The following is a 21,404-nucleotide window of genomic DNA, read 5'->3' on the forward strand; positions in this document are numbered from 1 at the left end:
CAGAGAAGGGAGGGGAGCTTGAGTGTTTGGGGTTTGGGGAGGGAGGAGGGGCAGTGATCATGTGGCAAGCCAACATGTTGTTCACATCCGTGTCAGATTGAGGCTAATGAAGGCCAGACTGATCCTTGGATGCAAGCCTTAAGTAAATGATCCCTCTTTGAATATATTAAAGCCCCATAGCAGCGTTGTGCCTCCCTGCCGTGCCAGCCCTGCTACGTGTTGTCTTGTGGTCTGATGAGGCCGGTCAAAATGGCAGTCACGGTATTCGATCACTGCGTGTACAAGCTCAGCCCGACTTCAGTTTGTTTTGCAGCAGTATTGTTACATAGTGTTGAGGAGCTACACACACACACACGCACACACACACACACACACACACACACACACACACACACACACACACACACACACACACACGCACACACACACAGATCTTTTCCAGGTTAGTGTGTCTGCATAACAGCTTGATAGTAAATGGAAAGTATGAGTGTTGTGTCATTTGACAATGTAAATGAGCCATCTGAAATTTTTTTCCCCACCCTCTTAAGAGGGATTGCATTTACATAACTGGCTGGGGTTTGATACTCATGCAAATTGTCCATAGACAAGCCTTAATTTTTCAGTAGCAAGTTTTTTTTTTTTTTAGTTTTTGATTACCATATAAAATAAATAAGATAAATAAGTAAATATTTGTTAAAAAAAACTCACAGGTCTTTAATATGAAAGACAAGGGCATGAAGCACCCCTTCTAAGCTACTGTAACATCCCATTAATAAATACCTTTCTGCTTCTTTAGTGCTGGGCTTGCCTTACACTGAGTGAAACAATGTCATTTTATTTTCGCTGAATTAGAATGTGTAATTCATAGATGGATGGATTGGATGGATCCAATTAGTCGTGGTCATCATCATGTATTTAAGCTGACAGTGGAAGCCTTGCATAGAATAGCCTTGATTTTGGTAGTTTAGTGAAATGCTCTTACAGAGTACTTTAAAAGCCCATAAAGAGCACATTGTGAAGAATGCGCCCTTGATGCAGATTTGATTTACGACTGTAGCAAATTTTCTCAATTAGACGTGAGATTGAAATAATTGATTTTCAGGACGTGGTGTACAGCGATGGAGAATTTTTAAAGTGACCAAGATCCATACGTTTTTCTTTTTTATATTACATACAATCAGCACTATAGTTGCTTCTGACTTTTACTTAAGATTGCACGTTTATTAGCAGATAGTGCATCTTTTAATATAGAGCACTCACATCCTATGCCTCCACATTTGCAGCAAGCTATGAGGATTGATGGATAGTGCCACCATCTGCACAGGTGCACAAACGGTCTCATAAGGCTACCTGACCTTCCACATGATGCATATCATGTTGGCCTGTTTGTGAGTACAAGCCCCTGTTTGTAAACATGAACAGAGGGTTGAGGAGCACATTTGCCCCCGTCTCGCTCAGCTCACAGACAGGCACAATGCAACGTGACAAGCAACAGATGTGTCACACAGGCTGAAATCAAAACAGCCGTCCAGCATGGAGTTGTGCACACCATCAGACATGGTTGCTGTGATGAGGCAGGGAGGCAGCGAGAGCTGCTGGCAGATGAGACAAGGCAGTGCCTCTGCTGCTCCCAGCTTCCTGTCTGGAAGAGGACAGGCCTGTTTGTAGGCTGCTTTGACACTCCTAGTCACTTTGTCATCTGGGGTGCTTGCTGCAGCTCTGATCACATGTACACACTGCATTCAAAGAGCGTCATATCAGCCGTGTGACAGGTAGGCTCCCAATGAGACGACAGCCAAAGGGGATGTCCTTTTCAATGCGCTATGTGAGTACAAATTCACAGTGCGCTAAGACAAAATAAAATAAATAATTCTGAATACTCTTATGTATCTTTTTAGTTGGTAAAGAGGTTGGTAAAATAGCATGATTTTTGTACTATTCTGCATGGCCTGTATGGAAAAAAAGATATAGACTAAATTCACACTTTATGCAACCTGATTGTTTTGTTTGACAGTGGCAGTAAAAGTTCAGGGTGCATTAGGAAACATGTTAATGATATTCCCAGAAGCTTAATCTCTCTGTTGCCTCTGCCCTGTAAGCAAATAGTGTGGCTTCATGTTGAGCTGTGAGGACAGGAAAGAGAACAAGTGAATGAATGAAGGTGCAACAACAGCTGCTTGACTGAGCATGTACTACCTACTGTCACCCCACATCTGTTTACCACTCCGACAGCCACATGAGTGTTTATATCCATGGGTGTAATTGAGCTATTTTCCCGAGGGCAGCTGTAACCCACACTAAGTTATATCCCAACTTTCCATTAAAGCGTGGGGGGAAGTTTTACTGATAGTAATCGCACCCAGCAACACTGCTATGTAAATATGGCTTATCAGCTTTGCCAATTTGGTTAAGTGGCATGTACGTGGGTGATTCATACCCCTAGCTCTGTGGCTTTGACACAGGCCACATAAAGTAGTCATTTACTGAACATACTGTAGGTAACTTGCATTGCTAACAAATATGTATGCAGCAAGAACGTAATCATGAAAATGATGGCATGTCAAACCAATATGTTATAGGAAAGATGCAAATATACTCACAAAGTGAGCAACCTGCCATGTGGGCAACTTTAACTGTCTGCATTCAACATGTACAGTATATGGAAATTGGGAATATCTAGATCTAAAACGCGCCATTTAAATATTCAAATGTTAATACCAAACAATGTAATGCATTATGGCTTTTAGTATTTGCATACAACTCTGTTTGCTGCTGTGAGCTGGGGATGATACAAGGAAGAGAGAGGGAGACAGTCAGGGAGAAAACTGAGTGGGGGATGTGGAGCACACAAACAAAGCTTTTGTCTGCCATAAGAAAATGACCTCTTATAACTACATGACCTTTGTGTTGCTTCAGTTTTAAATTTTGTAATTTCATTGGAGGAAATGCAGCTTCCACCTCACAACTGCATCCCCCCTCCCCTCCCCTCCCCTCCCCTCTCTCTCTCTCTCTTTTTTTTTACACTTTTTTGACATATTGTAATAATATGTATCATTTGCTTTAATTGAGGGAATTCAGATCCTAATGGTCATTTTCAAATGTAGTGTGTTTTGCTTGTCACAGCTTTTACACAGATAAAAGTAAAGGTAATGTCCCTTTTGGCAGAGCTTCTACTGTAATAATTTGTTTTAAAAAGTTTAAGCTTTTAACTGTGTGTGAATGTTCTTATTATTCAACTAAACACATTGCAGATATAGTCCAAGAGTTTCAGAAGCTAAAGAGGGTTTCAGCTATTGGACATGTCCATGACCTGGATGAATATTAAAGGTAAAGCTAAATACCAAATATAGAATTTTTGATATTGTAGAGAACACCATTGTGCATTATCTAGCATCTAAGGCTGAGTACACACTACATGATTTTTTTTTTGCCCGATTTTACACAAAATTTTCCTGTCGAGTCAAGTCTGCACCAGTCTGCACTGGTTGGACAGTTGTCTCCACGACTTGATCCAAACCCGCTTTTAATTGTTGATGTTTCAACAGCAGCAGCAGCTAGCCGATTCGCTTCCATGTTTTATCACCTCTTCTTCCTTCTTCTTCTTGTTTGAGCGTGTTGGCGTTCGGCATACAACAAATTGACACAATACTGCCACCAACTGGTATGTGTGTTTGTTTGTCACGAGAGTTTGCTGCATTCAGTTAGCTTTAGTTGGTTTGGCAAACTATTTAGTGTGTGATCCCCTCATCAGAAGCAGTCACCCCATCATCATACAAAAATCTGTCACTGTGTAGTGTGTCCCCAAGTGTTAGGATCACATACAACCGAGTGGCATATAAACTGGAAGGAACAGTCTTTACTCTGTTCTGCCATGTTACACAAACATTGGTTTATTGTGAGAACAATTTAATGAAAGACACCACCAGCAGCTAAGTTATGGGTGGTCATCGCAGCCTTTGTCCTCCTGCAAGGCTAATATGACTACAGCTTCTGCATTTCTCAGTTGTTTCTTCAAACTCTGTATGCTGTCTATCCAAATCAGAGAACAGTCAGAGAGTGAAGTATCCTTTTTCCTAATATTCTTTGCAGTGTAATAATAGTTGCTGTTTTCAGTGTCAAAAATGTAGATAAAGTACAAGCAACAGATGGGCTAGATAGTGCCATCTTTTAACTCCCATAATAAGAGCTTTATGAAGCTGAACCACAGAGACTATTCATCACATACACATATACTTAATTCATTTATATTTTAGTTAAGTCTTGGCAAAAGGACCCTTAGTATTTAGCATTAATGATGAAAAACAGTAAAGGCCACCTCTAGTAAGCCGAACAGGGACAGAAGTGCAAGAGAAGGCCCCACCCACTGCCTGACAGGGGTAAACAGTGAAGGATTGCCAGCCCAAACTGACATCTGTGGCGATCATCAACACACATGTAATTAAGTGGAATCTGTAAGTTTCAGTTCTATATGCTCTGTAATAACAGCCCCCTGTGATGAATAATTTAATGTATAAGTAGGCTGTTACTTGACACATTTTGCAGTTAAATTTAGCTGGTGTCATTGTCCAGCAATGTGATTAATAGTTTATCAGTCCTGACTACACATCTTCATGAAATATCTTTTTCCATCTGTCATTAAACTGCACATGGAAATTGGTTAGATTTTCAATCAGGCATAGCTTGGATAAAAAAAAAGGAAAAAATACAGATGAAATGGCTATTAAAATGTACTCACATGCAAGTAAGGCTGTAACCCAATACAGGACATCATTTGTGGACCAAGTCTTTTTAGCTCTGTGCCTTTGCACAGTGTTCATATGAAAAATCACACCTTTTCCCTCTTTTTTTGAATGATGGGATTGAGACCTCATACAGGGCACTATATGGAAGCTAAATGTGGTTTTAAACAAGCCTGAGGTGTGCAGCAGTGAAAGTGAGTTGTGAACGAGGGGCCCACTGCAAGAGGTTGACCAGTGAGCCAGAGATTGGCTTCCCTGTCAAATAAAGATTAGGCCTTTATTTCACCATCTAATCCCTGTAAATCTCTCATGGAGGAACTTGGGCAGTGCAGGGGTTTTTAATGGCACAGAGGCTTCACTGTCTGCATGTTTTCTTTATCTCTGAATGCACACAAGTGGATACTGCAACCTGAGACCCCCGGTTTGTCAGTGCATTAAAATCTGGATTACAAACCAGATTAAGGTGAAACAAGAAGGTTGCAATCATTTTTACAAAGTGCTTGTTGGTTACCTTTGCTAACAAGGCACCTTACAAATGAAGTCTCAGTCACTGGCAGTTCATATTTTGTAGTTACTGTACTGTCTGCAGTTATTGAAAATTTCCAGTTTTTACCCCTCAACTATGCAGAACATTCTTTTTATTGAATTATTAATGTGTATATTGAATTATTGAAGGAAGATAATTTCTGATCAGATTAATATTAACTCCCTGTAAAATTTTAATGACTAATGTTAAAAACGATGAACTTACAGAACCATTAATATAATCATAAACAGACACAGTAGTGGTGGCATGGAGTCAAATGTGCCTGGGCTGCTCCAGTCCCTTTTAATGCAGTTTCCCTTGAGGTTGGGCGAATATGAAATATTGCAGTAGTCTACTTTGTACTCAAAAGCGTGGCTAATGTCATTGGCCAGTCCTGCCCTCGGGCTGACAGCAGTGTCACAGGGGGAAGTTCAGCAGCATTTGTCTCCAGGTTACCTTTGTCACCTTGTCCACACATGACCTGAACTATGGCCAGGGGAAAAGTTACAAAGATGTTTTGGTGTTAATATTAAGCTGGCCTCTTTATCACCTCTGCAGATTGGCAGAGCTCCACTGACAGTTCATGCATTCAGCTCCTCCTCTCTGAGCTCTGTGTGCTGGTGGCTAAACTCAAATACGATTGGTGCTGGCTTAACCATTCTTTAGACACATTTTTTTTCTTGTCATTTTCCTTACAAGAAGTGGCACAAAGTGGATTTCATCATGTGAGCCTAGAGCAGGTTGAACCTAGTCCTTTGTCAGTTTTGATTAAAACTCTTTAGATTAAAGATATTCAGCAAAGATTTGATAATTTGCCGTTCTTTGGTTTGTTATTACGATCTTTCCATTGTATTTATAAAATATGGAAATCAGAAAAAAATAAATCATTATTCTAACATAATGGTAAGCACCTTGAAAATATGGTTACTTTAATTATGTTTTAAATGCTAATGCCAGTGAAGAACATAATAACGAAGACATGAAAGACTCCCTATTCAAAATCTGATAGCCAGGGAGAAGCAAATTATTTCAAATATTTGATATTTAAATTATTTTCAAATGAACTGAGACATGAGTAGAGCAGAGGCGAGTAGTTTCCCCTGGTGATCCTCCAGGCTCCTTTGTTTCCTTGGTGTGTCTCCAGCTCATTAATGTTCTAAGCATGTGAGAGAACCAGACCATACTGCGTAACCCATAGCTGGATGACACCTCGGGCCAACACACACACATGTACAGTGCATGTGCATACGTTCACACACGCACAAAAAAACCCTCAGCTGTTTAAAGTCCACTGGCTCTTTCAGGAAGTGATGGCCGCCGAGCTGTCCTGATTAAAATGACAATAGTCTAATTAACTCGACCTCAGTGTCAGTGCACTAAACGGCTGATGGCCCGCCAGTTCCTGTTTGAAAACCTTTTGTCTCCTCATCGTCCAAAAATATGACTTTTTTTTCAACAAAATGTCTCACCCCATTTAACGGGATTTGCTAATGGCAATTATTTCTCTTAAGCTAATTAAATCTAGGCAAAGTTTTTCATTCTTTTATTTTTTTTTTCTCTTGTAGAAATCCTTGTGCGCAATCCTCTAGGGATTTATCATTTGGGGTATAACATAACAAGCACCTTCAAGCAGTGTTAGTCATTTAGATTATATATACATTTAAAAGGGTATTTTTGATTTTATTTCAACGTTGTTCATTTATAATCATATAACAATTCATAACAATGAAATTAAACAATGGTTTCATTTCACCAATAGGTCAACAGGTCAACGAGTCTGATAGAAAAGGGCCAAAGAAAGCAGAGAGTTTTATGACCATAATCTTACAACCGATATCTGAAAATTAGATTTTACTCAAGCGCCTATTAATGGTTTGCATTGTTTGATGGACTCAGTGCAGAAGTGCAGAGGAAAGAAAAAAGAAAGAAGAACAACAACATCAAAAACTTTAATGACTGAAGAAGACACTGCTTTTTGTTCCATTATCCTTCTGTTGGTGATTAAGGTCTATTGGGAGATAATTACGCTTTAGTCTGGAGTTAATGAAACAAAAACTTCTCTTTTCTTGTGAAAAGGAAGGGCAGATCTTTTGTACTGCTATCTGTAGACATCTTCCACCCTTGACAAGGCACACAGAGAATTGGTTTTGTTTTAAGGTTGCAGCCCCCTCCGCTCACTGTCAGTCTGTGGCTGATATGAGGGATCTGTGAATGAAGCCAGACTCAGTGAGGTCTGTCTCTGCTGCACTGTTACATCTGCCTGTCTCTGAACGTTAGGCACGCTGGAAAACATCAAATGAGCACATCACAACAGGTCATCTGGGATATGTGCTCATTTGAATAAAAGAAAATCCAGGGCAAAAAAAAGGAAAAAAATGTATCTTCATTCTAAGTAATGCATGTTGTAGTGTTTTTAATGCACTCCAGTTACAGCAACAAGCATGTGCTGGACATCAGATGACCCAGCTTTGTTAAACATAAAAGGAATGCACACGTTTAAATTTACCATACAGCAACACGGGTGCCATATGTATCATCTGACTTCAGATGCCCCTTTTGAATGTGTGGAGGTGTTGACCATGCCATTGTCTGGAATGTTGTAACTATGCAGCACAAGTGGTGGCCAGAGAGCACATATTAAGCTGTCCTTGTGGAAGTTCACATCTGGTGTGTGAAGCACTGTGTGTGTGTTTATGTGTATGTGTGACTATGGGGCAGCAACCCCCCCACCCCCACCTCTCGCTCTCTCCCCGCCCCTCCAAAAGCACTCTCACATTTCATCATCTGTTCTCCAGCGCCAGGGTGCTCCGGCACAAGTTGGCCGCTCTGGATCCATCTGTTGTTATTATTTTCCACTGATAATTGGCTTGAACAATGGAATGCCTGTGTCCCCCTTGCCTTTGAAACCCTACACCCTGTTTATTTTCATTTCTGCTCTCCTCTCTCTCCATCTTATTCTCTCTCACCCCTAAATTTCTCCCTGTCCCCCCTCTCTTGGCAGCTAGTGTCACCTCACTGCTAAAACCCCCACCCTGATCCATTTGAGAGGGTTTCAAATGAAAATTACATCTTTGACTGGCCACATCAGTATGTGTCACTCAGCATCTGATGCTTCTCTCTAGATTTTCTGGAGGGGCTCGGCTCCCATTCTCCCCTGAATGTCAGTTCTTCTTCAATTTCCCACTACACCGCAGACTCCTGCATTCCTGTCCTGAAAGAAAGGGACACAGATAGAGGAGGAGTATAAGTGGAAGGGAGGAAGGAAAGTGAGGACATACAAGAGTCTTTATGAAGAAAGATGGTGGACAATAGAAGCTTGCATAAATCATTTTCTGCATTTTCCACCTGAAGCTGTGCAGAAAAGGATATGTAAGGATGGAGAAAATGATCACAAGGTGTACTTTTTTATCGAGGACATCATTTAATAAAAACCAAAAAAATGACCTAGTTAAATTAATTAAATTTGATATTTTAAAATTTAATTAACATCTCAGGTTGTAATTAACCATTTTGATGAAGTCTTCCAACTGGTGTTGTGCATGGACTGTTAATGTTAGTTTAATCTGTCATTTTGGTGAATTAGCATTATAAAATGCTTATTTATAGTATCTGACAAGCTGTAAACAAGACGATGATACTAGAAAAACAAATATATTTTTATAGTGTGAAGATAGGCACCCCCTTTTTCCAGCTTCTCTAAAATCTGTTCTTCTCATTAAGGACATTTTTTTAGGATTGAGGAAGCATTTTTTTTTCTCCTTTCTTTTGTTCTGCCTTGTGTGACCGTGTTGATGTTCATTTGTTCTGCCTGCTCTTGTCTAATTAAAAGAGGCCAGGACAGGTAGGGCTCTCAGCAGGCATCTGCTCTGTGCCAGTTCTTCATTTGCTGAGTGTTTGTGTTTATGCAAAGGGGCCTCTTCCTGCATATTTAATCCAGAGCAAGGCATGGGCGTTTGTTTTGTTTTGACCACATACCTCTAGTCCCTCAGCACTCCAGCCTGTCCTCTCTCTCTCTCTCTCTCTCTCTCTCTCTCTCTCGTTTTCTCACATACATACAAACACACTCAACTACCACACACTACTCCAACTACTCCATACCTGCTACTTTCACTTGCAGCTTTCTCCTCTTCTTCAGAAGTGGATTTTAAACACTCAGTGCTTGGAGGGAATCTGCATCAATATACTGTACAGTTTCATAGACACAGTGAAAGTTGGTTTAACTGTTAATGGCCAAGTTTATAAAAATGTAATATCTTTAGACACAGTCTCTCATCCTTTTCTTCCCCTCCTCCTCTTGCCTTTTATTGGACAGTGGTGGTTGTACTGAATAAGTCCATGTGGGTGTAGCCGTTGGTATGTTGTAAAAGTGATTGCCAGAGTTATTTTAAGGTGTAGATAACAACAGGTAGTCTGTTTTTTAGATGAAAAAAGCATGCACTGTAAAACTGAAGATTTATAAATGAAGCCTTTGATGTATTTTGTCTGTTAGCTATGGGATGCTAGCAGGATTAGCTTAGTGCCAACATGACTTTCAGTCTGCCTTCCTGCACAGCTGGGAACCTTCCACACTGCACAGACTGAGCATAAACACCAAGACCATGTTTTCATTTGTCCAGTGACAGTTCCACAAAAGTTTTTACAATCAGGATGGCTGTGTCCTCTGTGTTAAGTAAACAAGAGAAAGGCACTGTTGGGTTATTGCATAATTATATATATATATATATATATATATGCATATGAATATATGCAGTTGTCTTAGACATTTTATGCATAAGAATAAACAGCTTCCAGTCTTTTTTTATCAACAGTATACAGCATGTTTGGGTCCTGATTGCTCCACTAAGAAATATGGCAAATTATTAACTTCATAAAAGCCTATTTTTTTAAACAGATTGATCAGTTAATCAGAAAATAAAATGTTAAATGCTAAGCACCCAAAGCTTGAAAGACAACTGCGGTGCAAATTCTGTTACACCTTTGAGAGAGAAATACCATTCGCAGTTTTTTTTTCTAATTACAATTTAAAAAAAAATATCTTTCACTTTATTCGCTACAAAGTTTGAAACCCTGGATAGAATTTTGTATGGATTTGCTGACAAATATGTGGAGATGCATTAGAAAAGGTGTGCTCTGTTTGCATTTCCAATGAACAGTGTTAGATCCAAGAAACATTTATGTCTGCTGCAGATGACCTGGTAATGAGTGCTATTGTACTTTTACCTATTGCATCTCCAGTGCAAAACTGCCTAAATAGTGTGAGATTTATGTGTGTAAGCTAATTAAAAAATTGAGGAATGTGTTCTCAAGTTAAAATAAAATCATTACACAAAAACACACAGTTAGTGTTTATGCAGTACAGTATAGTTGTGTGCATGTTAAGTAAAAATGTGCTCTCGTATAGCATGTATGAAATGGTGTCTACCTGATAGTATGCAAAATGTTCCTTTTGTCAGTGCGGCAGGGTTGGGGGTGAGAGTAAGTGTTAACCCCATGGTGATGCATGAGGGTATTAGTTCCTCCTCTCACTCATCGCATCTTGTTCTCCCTCTGTCTTTGTCTGGGGAAATGGAATCTGCAGTTTATTGATATTAATAGCGCACAGGATCTGTGGTTGGAGAGGAGCTGGGACCTGGGCAGGAGTGGAAACTTGATATGGCTGGGTAGAATTGACAGTCCTCGTACTTGACAGGGTGGAAAAGGGTTTGGTTATAAAAATAGGATTGCATAATGTTCACTGTGTGTTAGCCCTTTGTCTGCTGTCCTGCATGTGTGGGATCAGGGTTGAAGCAGTTTTTGACTGCGCTGATCTAATTTCACATGCCAAGTGTGAGACTCCGTAGATTCCCTGCTGCCCTAGCTGTGACTTCTCAGCTGACAGAATCATTTACAGTGTAGCTTTCTGATGTTTCGCCTCTTTATTTGAAGTATTAAGTGTGTTCCTCTGCTATCTGCTAAGGTCATTTTTATAATCAATAAGCTGTTTAAATAGTGTCAAGATATGTGTGGCCTTGCTTGTTTTGAATTAGAAGTGAAATTCTACTTTCTTGGTATAAAGACAGCAAAGCTCTCTATGTGCACTCTGTGCACTTTGTTCTTAGCTCAGCAAAACGTGAGGGCAGGTCCAAAGAATCTGGGGGATCAGACAGGCCTGACATTCACCAGACTGCACTGTTGCCTTTTAAGCTTTTAAAAAAAAAAAAGAATGTGAAAAAAGCAGCCAGAATAAAGGCTGGCTGGATTGAAGTTGGGTTTAATTGGTGGGTTTTGAGTCTGTTTGCGTGTCAGAAAGTGCTGTTGTTTACAGTCTGTGTGGGTGTTACAATATAACGCCAGGATCCTGCCAATCACATCAAAAAGAAAAAAAAAAACGCTTGTTTTTTCACTTTTTTAAATGCTGACTTTTAGTCTTTACGAGACTTAGCCATGTTTTTCATTTAATCAGTCCTTCTTAATAAAATCTCATAAGAAAAGGGGTGAAAATAGTGTGTAGTCAGCCCTTTTAAGCAGATCAGATCATACAGTAAGCAGCTGCGCTTGTTGAAAAGTGAGTCATGCTTTAGATTTTCCTGTGTTTTAGAGCACAGACAGTGACTTGGAAAATCTCCTGCACACACCCTAAAAACAAACAGCAATGACCCTGTATATTGATATCACAGACTTCACACAACTAAAACTCTCCTACGCCCTTTTTTTATTTACACAGTGACGCAGTGACTTAATACAGATCCACCAGCCTTAAGCAGTGTTGAACCAGTGTCAGAACTTTTTTTTGTTTTATTTAAACACGGGTATTAGGCTGTGCCATGATAACTAGATACAGTAGATGTATTCAGATGCTGATACTAAGTGGTCCAAACATCCGGGATGGGCTGTAAAGAACTACGAGACAACTCTGGCAACCATTGAGTTGAGCATTAATTAATATGGTAATGATGTGTGAAGGTTCATTAACGAGCCGCCACAGAAGTAGCCACAGATACAGTATTAAACGTGCTTAGAGTAATTAATGGAATAACTTTACCTAGTGGTAAATATTCATGGGTCCTCATCTTTTTGTCTGCACGGTGTGAAGAGAGAGGAGAGCCTGTCCATTAGAGGGGCTGAAGAGCTGTCCACAGTGAATGCAGGCCTTTTGTTGGGATTGGGTGCGTTTCAGTGGAGAGGTATTAATTCATATTTTGAACATGCAATCTTACAACAAAGCCAAAGGCACCGATAACATACCTGGGACTAGAGAGCATATTGTGAAGCCGCGACCCCATCACAAATAGGGAAGTCCACTTCACAGGTTTGTGGACGGAATAAAATGGGTCTTTGTTCGTGCTCATATGTAACCACTGCTGTTCATTATCATAGCAAAAAACCCTTCTGATTGTCCATTTCCTCTGAAAATGGAGTGTTTGTGTGTTTTCCCCCATGACTACAATAAGCCGGTGGCATTTGCATAGAGAATGGAAACTTTTATTTGGATCATCTCATACTCTAAAGGTATCAAGCTAATGTTTTTCTATTGCACACAAGAGTCTTGTTACTACTGTGAGATATTTTGTTGTCGGAAGTCGTTTGTTGTCCTATTTTCCACTTTGTTTAACATCACAGACCTGCAACATTCTCTCAAGGCTTTACAAGGGAACCTTGCAAAATGCTACTTAGTTTCCTTTGTCTTTTGAATTTATTGCATTTTGATTCATATTCTTATCTCAGCCCTCTCGCTGAGCATGCACATAACCCACCTAGGTGGGTAATTATCTCAACCAGGAGTTGTTCTATTCCCTAAAATCTCAATGTGGGAGTGTGTGATGGGCTCGGTTTTCCCAACCGGGCGAAGCAGCATGTGCTTGTTTATCCTCACCCTACGATCTCCGCACCCCACTGTTCTAAATGGCAATATTACATCCCTGTGCTGTTTGAAATGGAGACAATTATCTGTTTAGGTATTACAAGATGGGCATTATATTACAAGGAGAAAAGGCGTACAGCTGATAGCAGGATCCCGTTGTTGCCTTTTCTCTCCGATACAAATTTTCCATCATTAAAATGATGGAACATTTATCTAAATGGATGTTATGCATTGGGTAAACTCATTTAGCTCCCAGGGCTCTTTCAGGTGATGGGAATTAATGATGTTTAGTACTTTGAAACTGAAAATATCTGTCATTTGTCACCACTCGCCATTGATTTACGATTCCATTGATGATATGTTAATTGAAGTGTAATGAATCACATTAATAGGGTGGTTGTGTGGGAATGGTCCATTTTGGATGATTGTTCAACCCTCTGTAGAGTTTAGAGCGAACTGCATGTTGACTCGTGTTTTCAACAAGGGCATTTAACCCATAATTAATGCTGAAACTGTGCAAGTTAGGCTGGTGTGTGTGTGTGTCCGTTTAGCCTGCTTTAGATATACACATACACAAATGCCCAGCCACAGTTTTGACTGCCAAATGTAAACGGCAAAAAGAACAGTGGGAGAGGGAGTTGGAGCTTTTTTTTTTTTACTTTCCTTTCATATTTGGATATGCTTTAATGCTTTTATTCAAATTCACCTGAGATATTGCCCCACAGTCACTTCTCAGTTTACCATAAAAATAAGATTTTGTTTCCTTCTCTCTCTTTTTTTCATCTTTCTTTGCCTGGGTTGAGTGCTCAGTTAGGAAAGCTGTGTGCATGCAGATCAGAGCCACCCAGGGGAGTTGAGTCAGGGCAGAGCAGGTACCGATACAGTGTGTTCACCAGCAGGGGGGGCCAAGAAGGGCATCCACTGTCAGTATTATAAAAAAAGTTTTTGTCTTGCAAATAAACCAAATTACTCACAGGCAGCTCCATTGTTCATTTGTTATCGTCTGTGGGTGTAGTTGTAGTTAACAGACTGGTGGAAGGATGTGTCCAGCGGTGACAATACTAGGCGGCAGAGAGATAAACGAAAGGTGCCTTCTGCCTTGCTCTCAGCTTAAATGATGACTTTCATGTTCCTAGCAGCCAAGGATGATACACTGACTGGTACTACTTCATACAAACAAAGGAAAGCAAACAGCACAGGAATGCAGGGAATTGATTGCTTCACATGATTTCTCAGAACATACAAGTAACTGTTTGTGTATGTTATCAATTGTGATCAATAACAACTGGTGGGTTAGTTTACACCCATGAGCTCTATTTGTTTTTGTTTTTTTCGTTATGTTTTTTTGCAAATTAACTTGTGGATGCCGATGATGCTGCAGTGGTTATTATTTCATAACTATAAATAATTCTCCATTTTGTGTCTGCAGGGTGAGGAGGCTGTTTTACCACCGCTGGAACTGAAGTTTCCTTTAAATAAGCAAGTCCCTGTAGAAGGTAAACACACAATCATTCACCAGACTTCAGCCCCTGCCTGTGTTTGTGTGTGTGCGCGTATGCTCTATTGAATCAGCTTAATAATTAACTAAATGCAGTGTGGTTGTCTTGTTTGTGTACTGTATTGTATGTGTGTACGTGGGGGCAAGAGGTTGTGCAGAGGACGCGACAGGTGCACCCTGTGCTTTGCCATTTTGAGATTAGCTTGGTGAGTAGTAAAGGTTCAGTTTGCTTAAAGGGTGAATGTAGAGTCAGTTTACATGATTTTAAACAGTTTTAGAACTGTTTAATGTTGCACTGTGTAAGATGTGATGACATGGGTGCAGTTGCTCAATTTGAAGTTGTCAGTTCAAATATGGTAATACCATGTTTACCAAACAAGAAGGGGGCGTTGCAGTATGCAGACTGTTGTTGTACTTGGCATCTAAGCCATTCTGGTTGAAATCTCATGTTTGCTCTTCACACCTGTCCCCCTATCTGAGATGGTTTGAGGCCCCCAGGATGTGAACTTTTGGTTCCAGCGACCGGGTGAGGCAAAGTATGACTTCGGGGAAGTTGTATGTGTGTGTGTGTGTGTGTGGAGGGAGGGAGGGTGTTAACACTTCAGGAGCTCAGGGCTTCAGAGGTGGAGTGAGTCTGTTTTCTGTCTCCTACAACTTGAACCTCACGTCATCTCTCTCTCCTATTCTCTTTTGTCTGTCTTATATCGTTTCTTCTCCTCCTCTCACTCACTCCCTCCCCTTCAACATATCATGACTTGTACTTAGATACGTCGACATGTGTGAAGCATTGTTTGTAGCTATTATGGAACAGCAAAGCTGTTCTGAGCAGTATTTTAAAGTATAACTCTGGTCCATAGACATTTTTTCAGGAAATACAATAATGAATTACGAAGGTATCAAATTTTTGTCAGATTTATTACATTTTTTCTAAATATTGAAATCCTTATCTTTTGACATTGTGCTTATAGTTGACACTTTGGTTCATCAATAGCATCATTTAGGTTTCAACAAAATGCTAATTTATGCTAGATAAATAAAGTGGAGGAATGGTGTTTCTGTAGTTTATCTGCAGTGCATTCTTCACATACTCGGGTCCACTCCACTAGGCCCCTCAGCTGCTTTCTACCAGATGTAAGATCAGCCCTGAAATCTTCCAAATGGTTGTGTAATTAATGTTAATGTGGCAAAATCAGCTTAATTATTGACACAAGCTTCCAATGTGATTTTGATTGCATCACTCATGCAGAAATCCCCACGGCAGCTTATGGGATTAATATGTCTTGGTGTTTAAAGCTCTTTTAAAGTGCAATAGAGTCAACAGGGCAAGTGCTGCGAGAAAAGTGTGTATCAGGCTCATTTGTCTCTATATTTGGACCAACCTTTCTTACCATTCTCAAACATTATTGAACAATAGTATTAACTGTATACAAATTTTTATATGGGATTTTGAAATGCAGGTGTAAAAGGATTTAGAAGAATGTTTATCATTACAGGATGTGTGATAGGACTGGCTGATGTGTGCTGTGAGCAAGCTGCTTTTTGACCAATTTATTCAGACCTGATGACATCCAGCTTTACAAAAAGAGAGAGAGAATCCTCAGATGCCCAAAAAGCATGTTTTTTAGGGCTTCAAAATATTATCGTCTCATGATGGAGTTCATTTGAATTTCATGAATCCATGTAAGGGAGAGAGGAACACGTTGTGCAAACAAGCAGTTTCTTGTAATTCTCCCCTTTCTGTGAAGGCTTTGGTTGTTACTGCTGTCGTTTTAGCTGTTGAAGTTTCTTTGTCTAATCTACTTTTTATGGAAGTGTTAAGAATAAACAAGTGGATTCATGAGTTGGACCCACTGAAAGGTCGTGTTCAGATTTATGCTGGGATGAAAATATAATTCTGTAATAGTTCCCTTGACTGCATTTATTGCTTACTTTAAAAAAGTAATTTCTTTATATCAGCATCAAGCTGAAAATTGCCATGTATTAGTATTAGGCTTGGTAAGCTTCTAATTCTGTGGCATTTACAGCCGGCTGTGTTTCCATGCATTTAGAACACTTTGATTCTTAAGAGCTCCTTTAATCGCTTATGCCTTGCTTGGAACATAATAAACAACTCGCTGTAGCAAAAGTGCCACATGGGGGAGATTTCTAGCAAGAAAGTTAAACGCTTCTGTCACTGGCAGTTTTGTTGCTGTGTTTTTCATGCACTGTAAGTAACGTAATCTACTCTCTGAGCTTATCTGCTTTAGTTAAAAACAGTGACAGGCAGAATAGATGCAAGGCAGCGTGAAAATGAAAAATTATCGTCCCTACAAAGACGTCACAATGGAAGCCAAGGCAGAGACATAAAGCGACAGCATGCCTCTGCCTTTTCCTGTTGATTGAGATCACAGGATGTGTCAAAGCCTTCTAAACACCCTCACCTGGCCACCGTCTGCTCTTCCTATCTGATGCTCTTCTCCCATGGCTGCATCAGCTGCTATCAGAACACACTTTGGCAGATCGCCCGCCTCTGTATTGTCTGACTAAACACGTTGCACTGTTAAATGCATGCCTCATGCTCAATCCACTGTGCTACACAATAGAGCAGCTTCTTCTTACGTTCTCTTGCATCTTTCTTACATCTTTCATGTGAATTATCTTCTGTTGTGAGGTAGGTGAAGTTGGTCTGATAATGTTATCACAGATGTGTGATCTTGAAGCTACTTAAAATATCTTTTTAGAGGAAAAAAGGGCATTTGACAAGTTTCAATCTATTTTTCTATCAGCATCAAACAGACATGTCTTCGTTCGGTCTGAAACATATTGATGGATGTACACACTCTGGCCTGCCTCGGAGAGTGAGGAGCTTTGATTATGTCAGTCGGCTACCAGGTGCAGACGGCTAACCTGACAGTGTGAGATTGACTGAGGTGACAAAAGTAAGCAAATTCCATCTGCAGATGAGTTGTCTTACAGCGAGATGAAAAGAAAATCACAAAAGTGACAGAAAAGGACCAAAAGTCTTGTGTCTCAGGTTCAGAAAAGATGGAATAGAGCTAATAAATGAGATTGATTTGTTGTGTCCCTGGCAACATGACTATACTGCATTTTTCTGTGGTAACCTAGAGAAGTATCTGTCTTTACAGCCAAACAATATATTGTACTTGAAGCCATTGAAACACATATGTACACAGTGTCCTGCTTTAAGACACAAAGGTTTTTGAAGGTCTTTGTCGATGTGAGGGAATTCAAAAAAGTTCCTACGTGCTGCAGAGACTCTTATTTGGATAGTTTTGACTTTGTTGCTCTCATTCCATGTCATGGTAAACATCACTTTGGCAGTCCTTTGCTTTCTCCGTTTATTTTAGAAAACAAATCCCTTTTAGGGATAAAGCACCTGGTGGGGCTACTTAATGGAATGGCTTCAGCCCTACGCAAATAAACAGCTTGCATTTTTAGTGTGAGATTAGGAATGAGGCTGAGAGAACGAGCACACTGGAGAGAGGTGGGTAAAAACCAAACAAAGAAAGTCAACATTTGGAGAGGACATGAGTGGAGGAGTTGTACATTTCCTTCTCCTTTGTAATATAGTTGACTATATGGCTGTGGAAATGCACATGGACACTGGGACAATGTAGATTTTGGTTAGACATTCTATTTTACAACTTCACGTTGAGATAAAGCCCTTTATTTTAAAATAGCTGAACAGTGAGTCAGCTAGTAGTATTTAAAAGAGCTGGAAAGTCTTTGTTTTCCACACTTAGACTTACTCCAGTGGTGCTTATGCCTTCCCTTTTACGTGGAAAAGATAACGTGGTAACCAGAGCCAAAGGAAAGGGAGTGAACAGGGAGGAGGAAAAAAATCACGGGTGAAACATAAAACAGAAGAATTGCGGATGCATTTCTTTTAGATAGATCAAAATGCTGTTGATGTCAGTGACAAATGAAACATTTGAAACCATCTTAGCCCTTTCATTCAACCCAGAGATTGCAACCCCTATCTGATACACTGCCTTGTTAGTAAGTATGTTAGGTTAAAACATTATTAATGCAGACATAAAGGAGTCTAATCAATAGTAAATATATTTTATTATTATTATTATTATTGTTGTTGTTGTTGTTGTTATTATTCAGCTACATTAATTTGGAGTGGACATATCTGAAAATAGTAATTCATCACAGTTATTAAATGGAGCTGCTTGGTAGAAAAGTTCGACCCAATACTCAACACATTTCACATTGTTTGTGAGTTTTTGTTGAGTACATAATACAGTACCACCTCAGAATGTGTTTATCTTTAATTTGCATATGAATTTAATGTAATGTTAATGTATGATGACAAGCTATTTACATAAATGCTAACAGGAGCTAGTTGCATCATAAAAGCCCTTATGGCTTGTTACCATGTCTATCGTTTCCTTATGTGTTTAGTAAAAGTCTTTGCATCAGGGCTACTTTACAACCTGCTGTATTTGAAAGAAATGTGACAGGTACTGTAAATGTACTGTAAAATGAAACAATTATAATGGCTAGCTACATCTGGGACAATAAAGCAATTGCTACCAATGATTATAATAGACTTCTAGGCAGAGCATGAGAAATTTTAGACTTGCATAGATATTGGCCCAAGCCAAGTTAACACAAGGAAAAATCCACACGACTATTATCTGTGGTCATATGTACACAAGTTTTGAAGTTGGTGCTGCAGAGACTTTTATTCTCTTCAGGACCTGTGAGACCTCAGTCCTCCCTTTTGAATGTTGTGCATGTAATCTTCTGTAACAATCTGCTGGATAAGCCATAAAGCGCTACGTTCTACCCCATTGTAGATGTTTCAATGGTGGTGTTGCACAGAAATCCACCTATGCTCTCAAGTTCCAGTTTTTCATATTGAGTTAAGCATGTACTTTATGATGGCTTTTTAAAAGTGGGGAAACCTGCAAAATGCAATGATCTTATTTTTTCAGGTGATGCCGCTGGAAATGCTGAAATCCTTTCCCCATTGCAGTTAGTGGGCATTAGCAGGTCGATCCAGTCAGCTGTATTGGAGGGGGACTACATTTTGTCACTAATGGTCACTATACAGTCAGTTTATTCAAGGCTACTGTTTACATCGCTAACTCCCTTTTCCTAACTGTCTGCGACAATACCACTGCTGTATCAGGAAACTGAATAGTGCAACACAGCTAATGAGCTATGATGTTTGCTACACTTTGGGCTCTTGATTTTGTTAAAGGTCAGCACTGTCAAGATGGTTTGCTATTGGTCAGTGGTACAAATTATTAATGTCAGCTTTTGAGAAAAATTCAAATGTACAATTTACTTGCTTTAGTTGGATCCTTTGAGTGACTGCAGATTGGTGTAATTATATTGGATGATTCCACCAAATGCCATTAGTTTGAATTGTATTTGGCTGACAGTGTGTTTCTATTAAAAAAGAAGTGCGTCATTTTGAAGAAAAACATTTGTAGGATGTTTTTGTGGCATGAAAGTGATCATATCTGTGCTATTTCAGTGAAAATTTTTTTTTCAGACAACTAAAATTGTACCAGCTCAGATTTATCTACTGTAGAAAGAGAACAGTTTGTGTTAGTGGATTGATGTAGAAGAAAAGCCCAAAATGGAGAGAAAGATCAAACTTCAAACCTACCCGCTATAGTGTGTGCATGTAACCAAATGTGGGTTTATTTATGTAATCAAATGAAAAAAGGTGGAGGCATTTTTTAAACTGATATTTATTTACAGTTTTTCTTTTTTCCCTCCTCTGGTTTTAGCCTTGGCTCCTGTGTTGTTTTCATAAACAAAGTCTCTCTGGCCGGCTAGAAAAAACACAGGGCTGCTCAGTGCACTGAAAACAGGAATGACAAACACCATTAGCTGAAAAATTTCCATCTCATTGCAACTATGTTATTGTTTACTTTACCATACACGTCCTAATATGGTTACCTCCCTGTCAAAGCGGGCCGGAGCAGAGCCGAGGGGCCCTCGCAGGGAGACGCTTTCAGCTGCCACTTAGACAATAAGAAACAAATGTCACAGCTCGGCAAAATAGACTGGCTTTCACAGCCTTACAGTACTTGGCCTTCCACGCTGCTTGGCTCAGGCTCCCGTGTGATATTTATCTACTCTCTAGTGTTTGATGCCCTCACAATGTACCCCCTCCTCCCTACTTCTGTGTTCCCTTCTTTTCTTGTCTTTTTTTCTGTCTTTCTTTATTTGTCTGTATCTCCCCATCGATCTCTGTCCCTGTCCTGGTGTTAGCTATGTGTGGGTTGACTGATGGGCCTCTGTTTGCTGTGTTAAGTTATTTATCAGGGGGTGGGGTGATATGTTTGGAGTGGCTGTTGCCCTCCTCCCTGTGGCCAAGCAGAGGCCAGTTCAGCTGCAGGTCACGCCCTGGGCCGAAGCCGACGCTGCGTTTGAACTGGAAATGTCTTGGCGATGCTTAGAAACCCGTTATGATACTTGGATGAAATCATGACCGCACACACTAAAAAACCCTGGAATACTGCAGAGAAATGTAGCATTTTGGCAGCCGTGGCTTTTCATGTTTAATTGTTCTGGAGTTTAACTGAAATTGTTGTTGTAAATACCTCTTATTACAGAAGTTTGATGTGAGGACTCATCCTGGTAAAATGTCTTATGAAGTTTCTGAAATTATCTGAGAGAATTCTCTGTGGGTTATTCGTAGACTTTTAGGTATTAGGTGGTCTCACCACCAGGTTAGTGTGGCAGTAGTTGGAAATTGGGTTCTTTCTGATGCATGTGCTTTCTTTTCCCCAGTTGGTGGAGGATGATGGCAGCCTCACCTCAATCCTAAAA

General features: G+C 39.9%; 1 protein-coding gene across 9 annotated transcripts in view; it reads left to right on the forward strand.

Annotated features, from left to right (window-relative positions):
• The window catches only part of foxp1b (forkhead box P1b), a 136,346-nt gene that overhangs the window by 30,927 nt on the left and 84,015 nt on the right, over window positions 1-21,404 (forward strand). For all 9 annotated transcript variants that reach the window (XM_028407305.1, XM_028407309.1, XM_028407313.1 and 6 more), the window contains one exon: window positions 14,535-14,601. The gene's annotated coding sequence lies outside the window, so the exon portion shown is untranslated. The remainder of the gene's footprint in view (window positions 1-14,534; window positions 14,602-21,404) is intronic.

Source organism: Parambassis ranga, chromosome 5 (assembly GCF_900634625.1).
Source record: "Parambassis ranga chromosome 5, fParRan2.1, whole genome shotgun sequence".
Classification (NCBI taxonomy): Eukaryota; Metazoa; Chordata; class Actinopteri; family Ambassidae; genus Parambassis; species Parambassis ranga.